The sequence below is a fragment of the Pan paniscus genome, chromosome 2 (genome assembly GCF_029289425.2).
Source record: "Pan paniscus chromosome 2, NHGRI_mPanPan1-v2.0_pri, whole genome shotgun sequence".
Lineage (NCBI taxonomy): Eukaryota > Metazoa > Chordata > Mammalia > Primates > Hominidae > Pan > Pan paniscus.
Genome location: NC_085926.1, coordinates 80802116 through 80818280, shown reverse-complemented (window position 1 = coordinate 80818280; position 16165 = coordinate 80802116). Strand labels below are relative to the sequence as shown.

General features: G+C 33.2%; 1 long non-coding RNA gene across 1 annotated transcript in view; it reads left to right on the top strand.

The window, feature by feature from the left end:
* Positions 1-10058: 10058 nt before the first annotated feature.
* The window catches only part of LOC117979703 (uncharacterized), a 47255-nt gene continuing 41148 nt past the window's right edge, over positions 10059-16165 (top strand). Inside the window, exon 1 of the long non-coding RNA XR_004670613.3 lies at positions 10059-10389. This is a non-coding gene — a long non-coding RNA (uncharacterized LOC117979703). The remainder of the gene's footprint in view (positions 10390-16165) is intronic.

Sequence of the window (16165 nt, the reverse complement as noted above, 5' to 3'; positions counted from 1 at the left end):
GCAAATAGACACTTTTCAGTAAATTACTAAAGATTTTGAATTTAATATGGAATTCAATAAAAATTTTTGCATTTAATTTAGCTTTAAATAACTTCCTTTGGTTTACATTGTATTTTATTTTATTTTTATTTATCTAATAAATAACAGGAGGGAATATTATCGATTTGATAGCCAGAGGCTTATAAGCGAATCAAGTCAGTCTCTTTGGAGTTTGCCTGCTATGTTTTTGGAATAAATTGTCCCTTAATTGGTGAGCGTAGAGAATATTATTTTAATAAATATTTAATGAAAAAAGATGTTTTATCTATTCATTAGACACCTTAGTAATATATGCTCATTAGAAGAAAATGAATGAGTATTTAATATTCTTTGTTTACAACAGATGACATAATAGAATATATTAATATATAAGCTGTGACCTTCACACTTTGCCAGTTTTAGAAACAAGGAGTAAGTTGCCCTCTCATACTCTCTTCTATGCTTTATGTTAATTTATTTTCAGCTACATAAATTAAATTAACCTTTAGTGATAGTCATATACAATCTGTAATTAGAAATATAAATAGTTTAAGAGTTTTTTTTCTTAAAGTTAAAAATTTTAAGGTTAAAAACATTGATCAAAAGTGAGTATTGTAAATAATATATTTAATCTCTAATATGTTGAATTTTTAAGGAAATAAATTAATAGGAAGATGTCTATGAAGCACCCATGGTTCGTTTTCTTGAAGATATAATTTTACATTTGGAAAATACCCATTGAATTGAGTTCAATGAGAAAAATAAGTAAAATATACACAAATTTAAATAGAAATTGAAAATTAAGTATTTAGTTAATATTGTATACCAAAATTGTCTTTTACTTATTCCCACTAATTTATTGGTACATTAAACATTTCAAATTTTTAAATTAGAATTTAATAAAATCTAAAAGATATGAATGATATGTGACTTCTATATATAAGTTTGAATTATAGTAATGGTGGTTATAATTTCCTTTGCTTAAAATTAAAATATTGATGATTATATGACTGAAAAGTTTTTAAACAGCATTTTTGAGACAAACATCTGAAACATTCACTTGTGAAAACTTTTTTAATATTTAAATAAATAAAATATTTAGAATTTGATTATTTTAATTTCATAATTAGAGATAAGTTAACAAAATGGAAGAAAAGAGTTTATATTGTTTATTGAAATATGTAATTATTTTAAAGATGTTTTTGCTGGAAATAAAGTACATATTTTGAGCTCAAGTTGCTACTCTCAGAGGTAGATATTATGCTGTGAATGATGAAAAGAAATACATCCTGAATAAAAATAAACAATATCACATTAGTCCTACTGCTCACAAAACACTTTTGAGATACCTAAAGTTATGAAACATACTAAACTCTTCTTAAAATTCTATGATAAATATATTATTATTTCTCATAGCTAAACAAACAATAATGAGAAGCAAGACATGAAACAGTTTTCTGAAGATTTTTGTTTTGGACTTTATAGTCTTATCAAATAGAAAAATTATTCCCTGGACAACTAGAATTGAGACATAAATTTACATGTTTTAGAAAGAATATGTGCTTGATATTAGTAAACAAAAAAGACACAGGCACAATTAGGTTTGTTTTTAACAATGTTAAAGAGTTAAGGTTTTATAATTGATAACTCTTGTCTGTATATATTTCACTATGTATTTTCCATAGAGCCATACATTCTAAATATCTTTCATTATGACTGTTAGCTATCTCCATATCTTCAAAACTATTCTTTGATATTTATTATATTCAACTTTCTTGTATAGTGCCATAGGCTTAGCAATGAAAATATGTTTAGTATGAATAGTAATGTTGATGAAATAGTGGCATTAGTTTTCCAGTTGGTAGATGTTATACTTTTCCTTCTCTGATTTGTCTTTTGTGTTCTATTTACCATCTATTTAAAAGAAAGTTGATTTTAATCATATAGATTTTGGCAACAGTTTTCTATGCAAAATGACAGCTGATTCAAATTGTCAGCAGCCTTACAAATCAATGCAGATTGCCACATAATTGATCCAGTTATTGCAATCAGTATAGATTTTGAACAAAGCATCAGCTGTGCCACAATCTATTTGGCCCCAGAAACTGCATCATTTTTCTAGGCCCTATCTTTTAGAAACGGAGGTGCTGGACTGAATACAAATTCACAAAAAGTCATTTAATCAATAAAGCAGAAGGCAATGAATGACAAGTAAACCTGTGTGGACAGGAACAAGCCAACTGCTCTTTATGGTAGTAAATATGAGACAAAGCATTCCTAGTGTTAAATAAAAACAATCGTGTTTTAGAATAAATAGCTTATTAGTTAATTAGGATGAATAACCAAAGTCCAATTAAAGATAGTCAAAATATTGTAAGAGCTAATAATGCAAGGTGTTAGAGGAATAAGAGTAGATTTTTAGCCTTATGTTTAGCTCTTTGCTTTATCACTCCCTTCACATCCAGCTTTTTCTGTTTCTCTTAATGGCTGAATCACAGAATTGCAACTTAACAGAATTGCAACTTCAATCACATTCAATTTATATTTTTCTTTTTCTTCCTCCATTCAATTAATATGTCATTAGATATTCTATTACTATCTCGACTACCAGCCCCTAAAAGACATTGTACAAGTTGCTTGTCACACTGTATCTCATTTCATTTTCCTATGTTTATGAGGTAGGTTATATAACTAGTTCTTGGTCTCCGATAAAAGCATTACAATGTTCTCATAATGAGTAAATAAAAAGCAAGGCCCTGAATTCAGGCCTATCTTCCTCCAAGATAATTTTAACAATGACATAACACTGTACCCTGAGAAATTCAAAACTACTTTTCTCTTCTGTCCATCAATGCTTCTCTATTTTCTACCTCCACTAACTTAATCTATTGTGTAATTTGTTTTGAAATTGTTTGCTATCTCTGATATCTCTCAAAATGTAATCTATCCTACTAAATATAATTGGAATAATCTTTCTATATCATATCTGTGCTCAAAAGAACTTTAAGAATTGCTTAGAATTAAGAATATTTAGTAAAATTAAAATGTTATTACTCAAACAAAAATTGAATAGAACTTTCCTTAGGCAAACATATCACTTTTTAGAATACAAATATTGTCAGATTAATATTTCAGACTCAATGTCTAAATCAGGTATTTTCTTCTTAGAAGTTGCTCAAGTATATTTTTTCTGAACTGGATTTATACTATAACAAATACTTTTATAATGTCTTCAAGAGAAGAATTCTTTATTATATGATATAAAACACTTGAGAGCAAAAGAAGATATGTAGCTTTTTAAGTTGGCATTTGAGAACAACAACCAAAAAATCTCTACATTATTTATATTCCCAAGCAGAGGGATAAGAAGCTTTCTACTGAGAAAAAATGCTTCATATAAGTAAGTTTGAAATAGCCTTATTTGGCTTTCATGGTTGTAGAATAATAAGTATCAAAATGGTGAAAAACATTTAATAACTCTCTGTTGCAGGAAAAAATAGAGAGTTATTTACATTGTTCTCTTAAGTCTTGATATTTTAGATAGTTTAGTCAAAATAACTTCATATATTTTCGTTATGAAAGTGAATACTTTTTCTGTAAGCCTAAACATATTATAAACTAGGAAAAGTTATTGGACACTGTCAATTTTTTACTTCATGTGAGGCTGTACAAAATTTACTTTGACATGAATAATGCCAAAATTTGAATAAGTGGACTGTGGCCTTCGAATTAGAGAAGAATATGTACCAAATCACCAATCAGCACTGTCTAGTTCAAATAGAATCCTCCTTGAAAAGTGTCTGAAATGATTTCTAATCATAAGAGGAAAGATGATTTGACTTTTAATACATTTTCAAGCCCATTTTTTTTAATATTGATGTACTTCTTCTTCTTTTTTTTTTTTTTTTGTCAGACAGAGTCTTGCTCTGTCGCCCAGGCTGGAGTGCAATGGTGTGATCTTGCCTCACTGCAACCTCCACCTCCTGGGTTCAAGCAATTCTGCCTCAACCTCCTGAGTAGCTGAGACTACAGGCGCCTGCCACCACACCCAACTAATTTTTGTATTTTTAGTAGAGATGGGGTTTCACCATGTTGGCCAGGCTGGTCTTGAACTCCTGACCTCAGTTGATCTGCATTCCTTGGCCTCCCAAAGTGCTGGGATTACAGGCATGAGCCACCACGCCCAGCCAATGTACGTCTTAAGCAATAAAAATTTAAATTAAAAACTTTAAATTTTAGTTTTCCAATTAAATAAAATGTATATGGACTTAAAACTTGAAACCATCATTCTCAGCAAACTATCGCAAGGACAAAAAACCAAACACCACATGTTCTCACTCATAGATGGGAATTGAACAATGAGAACACATGGACACAGGAAGGGGAACATCACACACCGGGGACTGTTGTAGGTTGGGGGGAGGGGGGAGGGATAGCATTAGGAGATATACCTAATGCTAAATGATGAGTTAATGGGTGCAGCATACCAGCATGGCACATGTATACATATGTAACAAACCTGCACGTCATGCACATGTACCCTAAAACTTAAAGTATAATAATAATAAAATTTTTAAAAACTTGAATTATTGTTAAATCAGAATTATATACCTTATTATTTTTACTATAATATTAGGAATTTTTTTAAGTCAAAATTTTAGCATTTTTTCCCAACAATTATTAAGCAATTTTAACCTCATTTAAGGACTCAAATACACAGCTAAATATCAGCTGTGACTTCTTTTATTACTATTATCTACCCCATATTTAATTTAATACACTTTGTACTGTTTTATTGACTGGATCTGTATGTATGTCTCTACAGTCAAGTAAAATATTGTTATACCCCAGCATCTATGCATGAATGTAATATAAAATATTTATTGGCACTTAAATATCTGCCAACCTCAGGAACATGTTCTATACCTATAATATCACATCTTAGAAACATAACCCAGTTAAGTAAATGTGACTATGTGACAGATGGGGTTATGTTTAGACAGCTAATTAATTTCTGTAATTTTATAATGCTTGTGACGAAAATGAGTTTTGAACCCAAATGTGTTTGTGTCCAAAGACCAGGTTATTAAACATATTACAACCTTATTACCAAAGAATATCACATAAAATAGCTTCTCACTAAATGCTTAACGTGTTTATACTTATCTAAACCAGGGATCAGAAAACTCTGGACCATGGGTCAAATGCTGCCCACTTCCTGTTTTTGTAAATAAAGTTTTATTTGAACATATTCCTATTCATTAATTTATATATTGCTTATGGGTTCTTTCCCAGTACAGTGGCAGGGTTTGTCAGTTACACTAGACATAACATTACCCACAAAGTCTAAAATAGTTACTTTTTAGAAAAAGCTTGCCAATCCTTGATGTAAACTATATTACATCTGTAAAAAGGTACCTGTGACTGTATATCAACATAAAGAAGATGACCACCTAGATTTTATGATTTTAGTGATTATAAATTATGTAATTGCCTTCCCTAAATACCTCCTTAATCCACTGTGGTAGACTGAATAATGCTACTCCCTTCCAAAAATGTCCACACCCTAATCCTCAGAATCTGTTAATGTTACCTTATATGGCAAAAGAGATCTTGTCAGTGGGATTAAATTAAGAATGTGATGTCGAGGAGACATTCCTGGATTATTCAGGTGGGTCCCAAATATAATCATGAGGGTCCTCCTAAGAGAGAGCAGATGATCAGAGTGTATCATAGAAGATGTGACTGCACTAGCAAACACTTTGTGATATGATTTGAAGATGAGAAAAAGGCACTGGCCAAGGAATACAGGGGACTTAGAGGAGCTAGATAAAACAAAGAAATGGAATCCCTCCAGAGCCTCAAGAAGTATCCAGCCTGGTGACACCTTGACTTTGGCCAAATGAAATTGATTTCATAATTCTGCCCTCAATTGGTGTGGTTTTAAGCCACTAAGTTTATGGTAGTTTGTTACAGCAGCAATAATAAACTAATACACTCTCTGACTGAGACCTGAAATCTTTTGAATTTGTAAGACACATTTTCTATCAGAAAATTCTTATTGGGTAACAATGATACCTTTGAACATCTGACGATAGCAATGGATAATTTCCACAGAAAATTTTGAACATACATATATACATAATTTTTTGCATTTAATTTCAGAGTTTAATATATCCCCCATATAACTAATTTGTGGACTTCCTCGAGTTCTATGGGCTTCAAATGCTATACCTGTAATTAATTGGCTTGGTTATAGCTATCAAGAAAATGATGACAATTGTGCTTTATCTATTTCTTTATCAATATATGTTGGTATTGTTTATCTGATTTTATGTCTCCTCCCTCTAGAAAGAAAACACTCTGAGAACATAGGCTTGGTCTTTTGTTTCATCAGTCAATAAGTGTTTCCTAAAAAACCACACATATACTTAATAAGTCTTTGTTGAAAGAATGAATGTATAAATAGATTGATGAGCAAATATTGAGCTGTTTTGGACTTCTTTAGGAATCCTGGATATTTATTAAATAGGGAGTGGACAAAGATAAAGTTGACAGCAGTGTAGAGTAGAAAATGGATTAAATCCAAAATGACAATGTGTAAGTATTCTAATAAAATAAAATTAAATTGAATTAAAAACTGTTAGGAGTCTAAGTGATGCAAATTTAGTGATTTATCAGAGCAATTTTTCATCTCAGCTCTCCAAAAAGCCCGCAGATATATTCAGACAAATTGAATACAAATTTGATCTGGGAAGCTTTTAAAATATTATGATTCCTAAAATTTCTTAAACAGGTACATCTACAACAAGGCCCCCAAATCTGGGTTTTATAGAATTTCCCAAGTGATCTTATGGAGAAATCAGATTTGACAAATCTGATTTGATAAGCAATGCTTGAATGCACATTTCTCTTTCCGTCCATACCTTTCTTATTAACCGCTAAGGAAGAAATAGTTCCCAAATTTATCTGAGTAATAAGACACCTGCGTAAATGATTACAACTTAGACTCATAATCCCTTCTTGGGATATTTTGGTTCAGTGTCTCAGAATCAGTACCCAGAAATAAGGAAATATAGTAGACATCTTAGGAATTTACAATGGCCTAATAACTTGAGAAATTCTATTCTAAGTAACATATTTTGATGAAATAATTGGTATATATAACTGCACTCTTCATTTTGACCAGACAATAGGTAGTATGCATTGAAAGGCTTTTCTTTATTACGCTTCACAACTAGAAATGCTAAACATTTTCAACTAAGCTATTCAAAGTAACAAAATCTTTCATTTTCTACTAAACAGCGAGCAAATGTGAACCTGTTTTATTGTGGCATACACACACAAACACACACACAGACACACACAGATACATATCCATGCACACATACATATATAGCATTTTTTTAAAATCAAAGCTTTATTTTGGCTTTTCAAGGACAATATTTAAAAGGGCTATTATTTTAAAAGTCATCAGCCTCTCAGGACTTAGTATGAAGAAGATTCAGTTTCTATTAAAAAACTGGGAATTGCTGTGTAAACTAGGTAGCACTGGAAATTTTAGTACATGTTAGCAATTGCCCGTTACCTTAATTTTTGTGAATTTAAAAAAATGAGAAAAAGATTATGTTGATTTGAAATACTACTCAATTCTGTGGTCTCTTTTCTTGTCATTAACTTAGTTCTAGATCTCCTCCACCTTTTAGCAAATTGCACCTAAGTTTGGCAATTTTTAATGTCAGTGCCCTCCAACTACAGGTTGAATATTCCCAATCCAAGATGCTTGGGACAAGAAGTGTTTCTTACAAATTTCATATTTTGGGGGGATCTGGGAATATTTCAATATACATAACGAAATGCCTTGGGGATGGGACCAAAGTTAAAACACAAAATTCATTTTTATTTCATGTATGCATAACCTGAACATTATCTTATGTAACATTTTAAATAATTTTATGCACCAGTCCCATGAGGTCAAGTGTGAATCTTTCACTTCTGGTGACATGTTGGCACTCAAAAAGTTTCACAGTATGGGGCATTTTGAATTTTATATTTTCAGCTTAAGGGTGCTCAACCTGTATATGTATGGCTCTATGGTATAAATGTTTATGTCCCTCCAAAATACATATGTTGTAATCTTCACTCCCAAAATGATTGTATTAGGTCGTGGGGCCTTTGGGAGGTGATTATGTCATAGGAGTGGAATCTGCACAAATAAAATCATTGCTCTTATAGGAGAGGGTCAAAAGATACCCCTCACCCCTTCCACTGTATGAGGTTAGGATAAGAATATAGCTGTCTAAGAGGAAGCAGATTCTTACCAGACACTGAATCTGCTGGCACCATGATCTTGGACATTCCAGCCTTCAGAATTGTAAGAAACAAATTACTGTTGTTTATCATCACATAGTTTGTGGTATTTTGGTACAGGAGCCTGAATGGTTTAAGAAATATGACAATAGTTAAAATAAAAGCCAGAGAAAGTTATGTCTATTCAACTATATTTTAGGAAGATAGATATCAGTATAGACTTGGCAGAAATAATTTTCATGTGGCAATTATTGGGTGAGGTTAGATTGTTGTATTTTATTTAACCAAAATTAAGTCTTCCAGCCAAGGCATTGTTACCAAAAGATTCTTTTTAGACTTTCATGTGTGCCTGTGCACACTCATATTTTCAACTTTATATGTATATTGCATATATACAGACATAATTATAATACATTATATATAATTATATACTTATTTATTTTCCATTTTTGTATATGGAAATTTGACAGACTACATCTTTAGAATATTTAAAAACCATAGTCCTTTTGTAAATTAATTCTTCATATTCAGGTTTTTTTTTTTTTTTTTTTTTTTGAGACGGAGTCTTGCTGTGTCGCCCAGGCTGGAGTGCAGTGGCGCAATCTCGGCTCACTGCAAGCTCCGCCTCCCGGGTTCACGCCGTTCTCCTGCCTCAGCCTCCCGAGTAGCTGGGACGGCAGGCAGCTGCCACCACGCCCAGCTAATTTTTTGTATTTTTAATAGAGACGGGTTTTCACCGTGTTAGCCAGGATGGTCTCCATCTCCTGACCTGGTGATCCGCCCGCCTCGGCCTCCCAAAGTGCTGAGATTACAGGCGTGAGCCACCGTGCCTGGCCCGTATTCAGGTTTATTTGTGTATATTTATATTTGACCTTTTGTTTTGTTTTGTTTTGTTTTGTTGAGTTTCGCTCTTGTTGCCCAGGCTGTAGTGCAATGGGGTGATCTTGGCTCACTGCAACCTCCGCCTCCCAGGTTCAAGCAATTCTTCTGCCTCAGCCTCCTGAGTAGCTGGGATTACAGGTGCATGCCACCACGCCTGACTAATCTTTAGTATTTTTAGTAGAGATGGAGTTTCACCATGTTGGCCAGACTGGTCTTGAACTCCTGACCTCAGGTGATCCACCTGCCTCGGCCTCCCAAAGCGCTGGGATTACAGGCGTGAGCCACTGGGCCCAGCCTATTCCTGACCTCATAATATTTTACTGTTATGTGTTTGTTTTTTCATTAATGATGTCACAGCATTTTTCCATGTATTTAGTCCCATGAATATCTAAAAATTAATTTTGAACATAGAACTTCATTTTACAATCTTTCAGTTTCTAGTAGTTAATTTTTAAAAGCCTGGTTTATAAAAGAAGCTCAAAAATGTTATGGAATACATGAATTAATTCTTGATTGCTATTCTTGACTTCCATCATTTATGCAGTAAACTCAGGAACTCTGTAGTGTTCCAAAATTTATCTTCTCCATATCAAATTTGTATGTTTTCACAGAACTAAATTTCTGGCTTTTTAAACTCTCTTTTATTTTTTTCTTTCATTGTAATGGACCATTTTTGGAACTGACATTACTGAATATGTGATATGCAGATAGTGAAGTCATTTGAGTACAGTGCATACTCTGGATATGCATTTTAGGCTAAAAAGAATGGTTAGTTGTTAAGGTAACTTCAGTAAATATATATTCATTAAGGGCAGTCAGAAAGAGAGAAAATCATCTATGTTGCCGCCTTGGCAGGCCTCAGAGAGCAGAGGTTGTAGCGTGTGGAAGAGTGTGCTTGCGCTTTCTGGAACAGTAATGTGTGTCCTGCTCCAGAAGCTCGACTCCCCTGCTGCCACCCAGAGTTTTTTCAGAAGCGTACACTTCCCCTCTTACTGCAGTTCTCCCCTCTTTGGTATTTAAGCTTCAAGCATCTTTGCTTCATGGGCTCTGCTCTGCGGGACTTGTTTCTTCTGCTTCCTCCTGGATTCTTCAGTCTTGAACTTCTCTGTTGCCTGCATTCTTGCCTTTTACTCCACTCTGCCACCTGGATGAGAGGCCGAGGACCAGTCTGCGTCACAGGTACCTCCTTCGAATCCCTAGAGTAAGAAGCTGTGATCAGAGTGGTGGCATATTGATGCTAGAAACACAGGAAACTGCATGAGTCATCTTTCAGAATAGGATATAAGCATGGCCAGTGCATGCATTTTCTCAGATGAATACACATCTGTTAAACAAGCTGCATAGATTCTCCAGAGAGTTCAATATAATTTTTCTTGGTATTTTTCCTGTAAAAATATGCCATTAGACAAATGAATTGAAACATTTTTACCAAAGCTTCAATGCAGAAATCACGGCTGCACAAAAGTACATGAAATGGGGAGGTCACATCATATTAGTGATCAGCTGTCATAATCAGAAGAGGCCATGTAAGTATTTCCTCTCATAATTTAGTAAAATACAGGAAATCATCCTTTAATTGGTGGTGGGGGAAGCTTTTCATAAGATATATGGGAAATACTAACAAGAGGGATTTAAAGCAACCTTCTTACTTGTGGCACTCTGAGATATACATACACACGGATTCTTTGGAGACACTGCTTTCCAGAGAGAGGCTAAATTGTCAGTGATTTAATTGCTCCTGGGATTGAAAAGGTGATCTTGTATTTTGCCTCCCGTGACAGGTGCTATCCCTTTATTATAATTTGAACCCCTGGGTGTTAAAACATTCATGGCTTTTCTATTAGGAAATCTGCATACTCCTCCATCCATGTTTATTCATAATTCTCTGATAAGTTGCAGACAAGCTCACTGAGAACTTAGGCTTTGACATTTTAGTCAGAAATTACTACCACACCCACAAACAGAAAAAAACTAGGCTCATTTGCATCTATATTTTAAAAATTTATGAAATAGTTTATGTTAGTATTTTGGGTCTTTTGAAATTAAGTATATTGTGAATTGTTGTACTTTCTAATGGAATTTTTAAGCAATTAGTATGTAGTGAATATATATGTAAAGTCTGTATTAGACTGGTTCTAAAATGTGTGCACACCAGAGGGCATCATAGCTTTCATTCAAAGCTTCTTTTAGACATTTTCTTTTAAAGTGAGCTTTATACTTTTTAACCTTTTTCTCTTTAGAATTATTACTCTTTTTCACTGTAATATTCATAAAACATGTTTAAACAATATTTATCCAAGTATATTGAATGAACAGAAATATCATAATTAAATGAGAAAATTAAAGCAAACAAGCCTTTATAGTGACTGTCTAACAGCTTAGATTTCTTCCTATTTTTGACCTTCTTTTTCTTTTATCTCAGGACAATTACTACTGTTTGTATTTTTCTGATAATGTGTAAACTGTTCCAATAATTCTGTTCCTAGACTACTTTTGATACCCGCTCCGTTTTAAAAACTCCTTTGTCTTCTTGTTTTGCATGGTAAATTCTTATTGAAACAGAGCTCCATTTGATTGATCCATTCAGACAGCATTCATTGAATATTGGAGGAACAGGACTCAGATACAGCCTTCCAGAAGCTCACTTTCCTGCAGAGAAAAAAATGGGAACACATATGATGACCCTTCAACGTGATGAGTACTGTGTCCCAAAGTGCTGAGAGAACTCCTCAGATGGGTCCCTAATTGAGCCTAGCAGCTATGGAGAGTGAAGTGATACATGGACAGATGGTTAAAGCTGAGCCAAGATTTAAAGTACAATTAAAAAGTTAATCAGACACTATGACAAGCCTTCTTATTTTTTTCCAATGATTTTAAAATAAAATTTGGAGTCGCTCACATAAAAGCACAGATAATTAGAGATAAAGAAAATGTTCTTTTCTTTGTTTGGATTTCACAATTGTCATGCAAAAATAAATAAGCGCAAACGAAAGGCTAGAGAAACTTGTAAAACCAGGTGATTTTATTAGTTGCTTTTTTTCTTTTATGTTTTTAAAACATGATATGATTATAACTTTTAAACAATAAACCTCCTGGGTGATTATAAATTTAGCATGAAATAAAATATTTATAGCAACAACAAAAAGGTATAAAGGGAAGAGTCAGAGGAAGCAGAGTTGTGACAGTCACATATCCTTGGGAGGACGTTCAAGTAGACACGTAAGTTGTAAGTAAGCCTTTGGCAGGGAAAAGGTATGTCTATTTTTAAAATACGTCTCAACGATAGTTTATCTAAGGAGACTTTTCCAGTTGTATTAAACTAAACGTGATCTTTCCCCTTAGGAAATGTTGTTTCTGTGTTATAATTCTAGTCTTACATTTTTATTTTTTTCTATTAAATGATAAGCTTCACGAAAGTACTGATTTATCTGTTGATCTCCGACAGTGTTTAGTTTAATTCTTAGAATAGAAGAAGCAATGCTCAAAAAATATGTGCATTGCTTAACTTAAGCGGTATCTATCAACATGAATATAAGAATTGAACATAATTCTATTTAAAATGTAAATTTCAAAATGCCAGGTTTCATACTTTTAATTACAATTTTGCTGCCAATTAGCCTTGTTACCTTAATTAAGTGATTTAAAATATTTCTAGTTCTTACTTCACCTGTTAAATAATGGAGTTGAACTAGTTAATCATATGCTTGATCATTTAATTTGTGCCAGGAACTGGAATAAAGCATTTGCACATATTATCTAATTTACCCTTGATAACAACTCTTATGAGATGGTGTGGTAATAATCTGCATTTATTCCAAAAGCCCTACAGTTATTTGGATCGTAGTGCCAAGTAGCTTAGCAGATATCACACCAATAGTATATGATGGAGTCGGTCACACTGCAGACATCATTTCAGTTCTTATTTGAAAGCTCATTCTCGAGTGTCCTTCCACCTCTGAAATGTTGTAGTTCCATATAAAAAAAAATCCCGTAGTTACTGTTCAATGAAAAGTAATTTGATTATTCTGCAATATGCCTCTCTTCTTCTCTGGAGATAATGTTTTTTTTTTCTATTATTAACTTTGGGAAAAGAGACATCGATTACTTCTTTAAACCTCAACTATTTGAAGTTTAACATTTAGCTAGCCTCAATTTTTTTTAAAAAAGAAAAACACTTTAATCATCTAGACTATGAAAATTGAATAGAATAGGTATTCATAAATAATCTCAACACTCGACTAGAAAGTGCTTTATCTTAAAGACTCTTTTCTATTATCTTCAAGAAGAGAACAAGAGTATCTCCTTGCTAATTCATTTTGCAAAGTGTAAGTCATTGCCCTTCACAAAGGGAGAAAAAGATGTATAAAAAAGCCATGAACACTATTCAAATTCATTGCCTCTTCCAGGTGCGGGTAATTGAGTTGCCTCAAGATCAATATGAAACTGCCTAGGATACAGAAAGTCAATAGCTACTTCCAAAGTCAGGTCTGTCTAGTTTAGGTATCTACAAAAGCAGAATCTTCAGCTGCTGCTTCAGAACAAATCTGAATCTGCATAACAAAACTTGAAATTGAATTCTATAAAGCAAGAGCTCCCTAAGTATCAGATTTTGATACAAAAATGTTTAGGGAGTCCCCTGTTGAGCAAATAACATTACTTGATATTTTCTGGACCCTGAAGTGGCGCTGAATGAACCATATATTTGATTGCATTTGATGACATTTGATTTTAAAAACAAGGTCTCTGTCCAAGGTTAGTATTTCTAGGTTCCTAGAATTAGTTCAAAGTATTATCTTTGAAAGAAAAAGTAATTCAATGACACTATATTTTCATGAAAACAATTTACTTTCTTATTATTATAACACTGGAATATTGCAAAATAACCTCTCCTTTGTTTACTATGTGTTGGAAATGAATGTGATAATATCCAAAATACTTTAATTTTGTGAAACTCTCACACTGGTAATTTTGGGGAGTAGAAAACACTGCCGCCTCCCTCAACAAAAGAGTTTCCATTTGACGATAAATGGAAAAGTCCATATTGGAATTGGTACTTGAAACTGGAATACTAATTTTAATCCCCAATTCTCACATTCTCCTGGGGACCACTTGCTAATTACCACTGCAACCACCACCTTGTCCTGTGTGAGGGTGCTGAGAAGAATACTACTTTCTGTTTGTAGTTCTGTAACCATTCCACAGAACCAATCTTAATTCTACATAGTCCAATTGAACCTTTTGTGGAAGGCAAAGAAATCAAAATGAGCAATGAACACATAGAATTTTGTGTGATAACAATATAAAATAGAGCATTAACATTCTCTGGCAAGCATCTGAGGCCCATGGGCTGTATCTTTCTCTGACTCCTCACTTATATTTATGTGATGGTAGCAACATACCACTTTTCACTTTTAAAAAGGGGCTTGGAAAGACACAGATGTTTTTAAGTGCCATTTTTGTACCTTCCATTCCCTGTATCTTTAAAAAATGGTTAACAGTGGAATTTCCAACTTGTCCAAGGAGCCTCAGAATCACCTAGAGTTTGCACTACTGGAAAGACTTACCTGTGAGGGTAATGTATGTGTGTAGTGCAGGATGGAGGAGAAGGAAGATTCCTTGATAAAAAGACTCAAAGTCTGTGCAACGATCTAGTAGTTCCTAAGATTACATAGTTCATTTTATTAGGCAGTTAAAGTCAATTAACGCTTAACAATTAGGTCTGTAAACAATGCTTCCTAAAATCTGAGAAATATTTTTATTGGATATATAAACTTGGACAAAAGAAAATAAAAGAAACAACTATTGTATTCATTAATTTTTTCCTAAATCACTTGAAACATCTACCTCTGGATTCCAGAGGCAGAGTCCTTATTTTCTTACCCTTCGGTTTATTCACTGGTGATAATACTGGCTTGTTATTTTAAGTGGCCCTCTTTAGTTCTTAAATATATTGTAAGTTTCTACAAAATAGGAGAAAGCCCTGTGTTTATAAACCACTCACTACGTCTGCCAGTATAAGTTTTGAAGGAAGAGCAAGTCAGCTTTGGCAATAGGCTTCACGTTGAATCTTGGCTCCATAAGACAACAGCTCATGATACTGGCAACTGAGGAATGCCTGAGACTTAGTTTCCTCTTTCATGAAATTAGAAAACTAACTACCTCACAGAGTTCTTGTGAGACTTGAAAATGATACATACACCAAATGCCTAGCTCAGTGTCTGGAACAAAATAGGTGATTAATAACCAATTTCGAATTAATATGATTAAAGGGATATATCAAAACATTTTATGACCTCTGCTGCTGTATGTCATTTCCATTCCTCAGTGGATTATAGCAAGTTCCATTTTTGTGTGTGAATTTAATGTTAGAAATAACAATAATTCAGGTAATTTTTTAATATCTGCAGGTTTTTTAATAGTTAGAAAGTGCTAGAGCACTTTACCAAAAAGGCTTATAGGACTCTTTCTATTGTCTTGCACCTATAGATAAGGAAACCACATCAGCAATTCTGAGAGAGTGTCCTGCTTTATAGTGCTAAAATTAAAGCACCAAAATCATTTTTTCTTACTTTTTCCCTTCCTCCTTTCCTCTCTTCCTCTCTTTCTCTCTTCCTCTGCCCTACTCCTTCCCTCCTTCCTTTCCTCCTACTCTCCTTATTCTCTACTTTTCTTTCTTTTTCTTCTTTGGAAAGAATGAAGCTAAATATAAATGATGGGCTATCTGTTTCTTCGATTTTAATTAAAACAAAAATTCTGACAGATCTTTCACTTTATTATACTGAAATTTCTAATTGAAATAATTTGTTTCTCAGCTTTCTGTTAAAATAAAAAGGAATACTTAAAAATACCTGTGATGCTGGGTTTTAGGGACTACATTTATTGTAGGAGTAATGAAGATACTCTATTGAGATTTTTAAAATATCTGAGTATTTTAGAAGTATAATAAGGAGCAGAT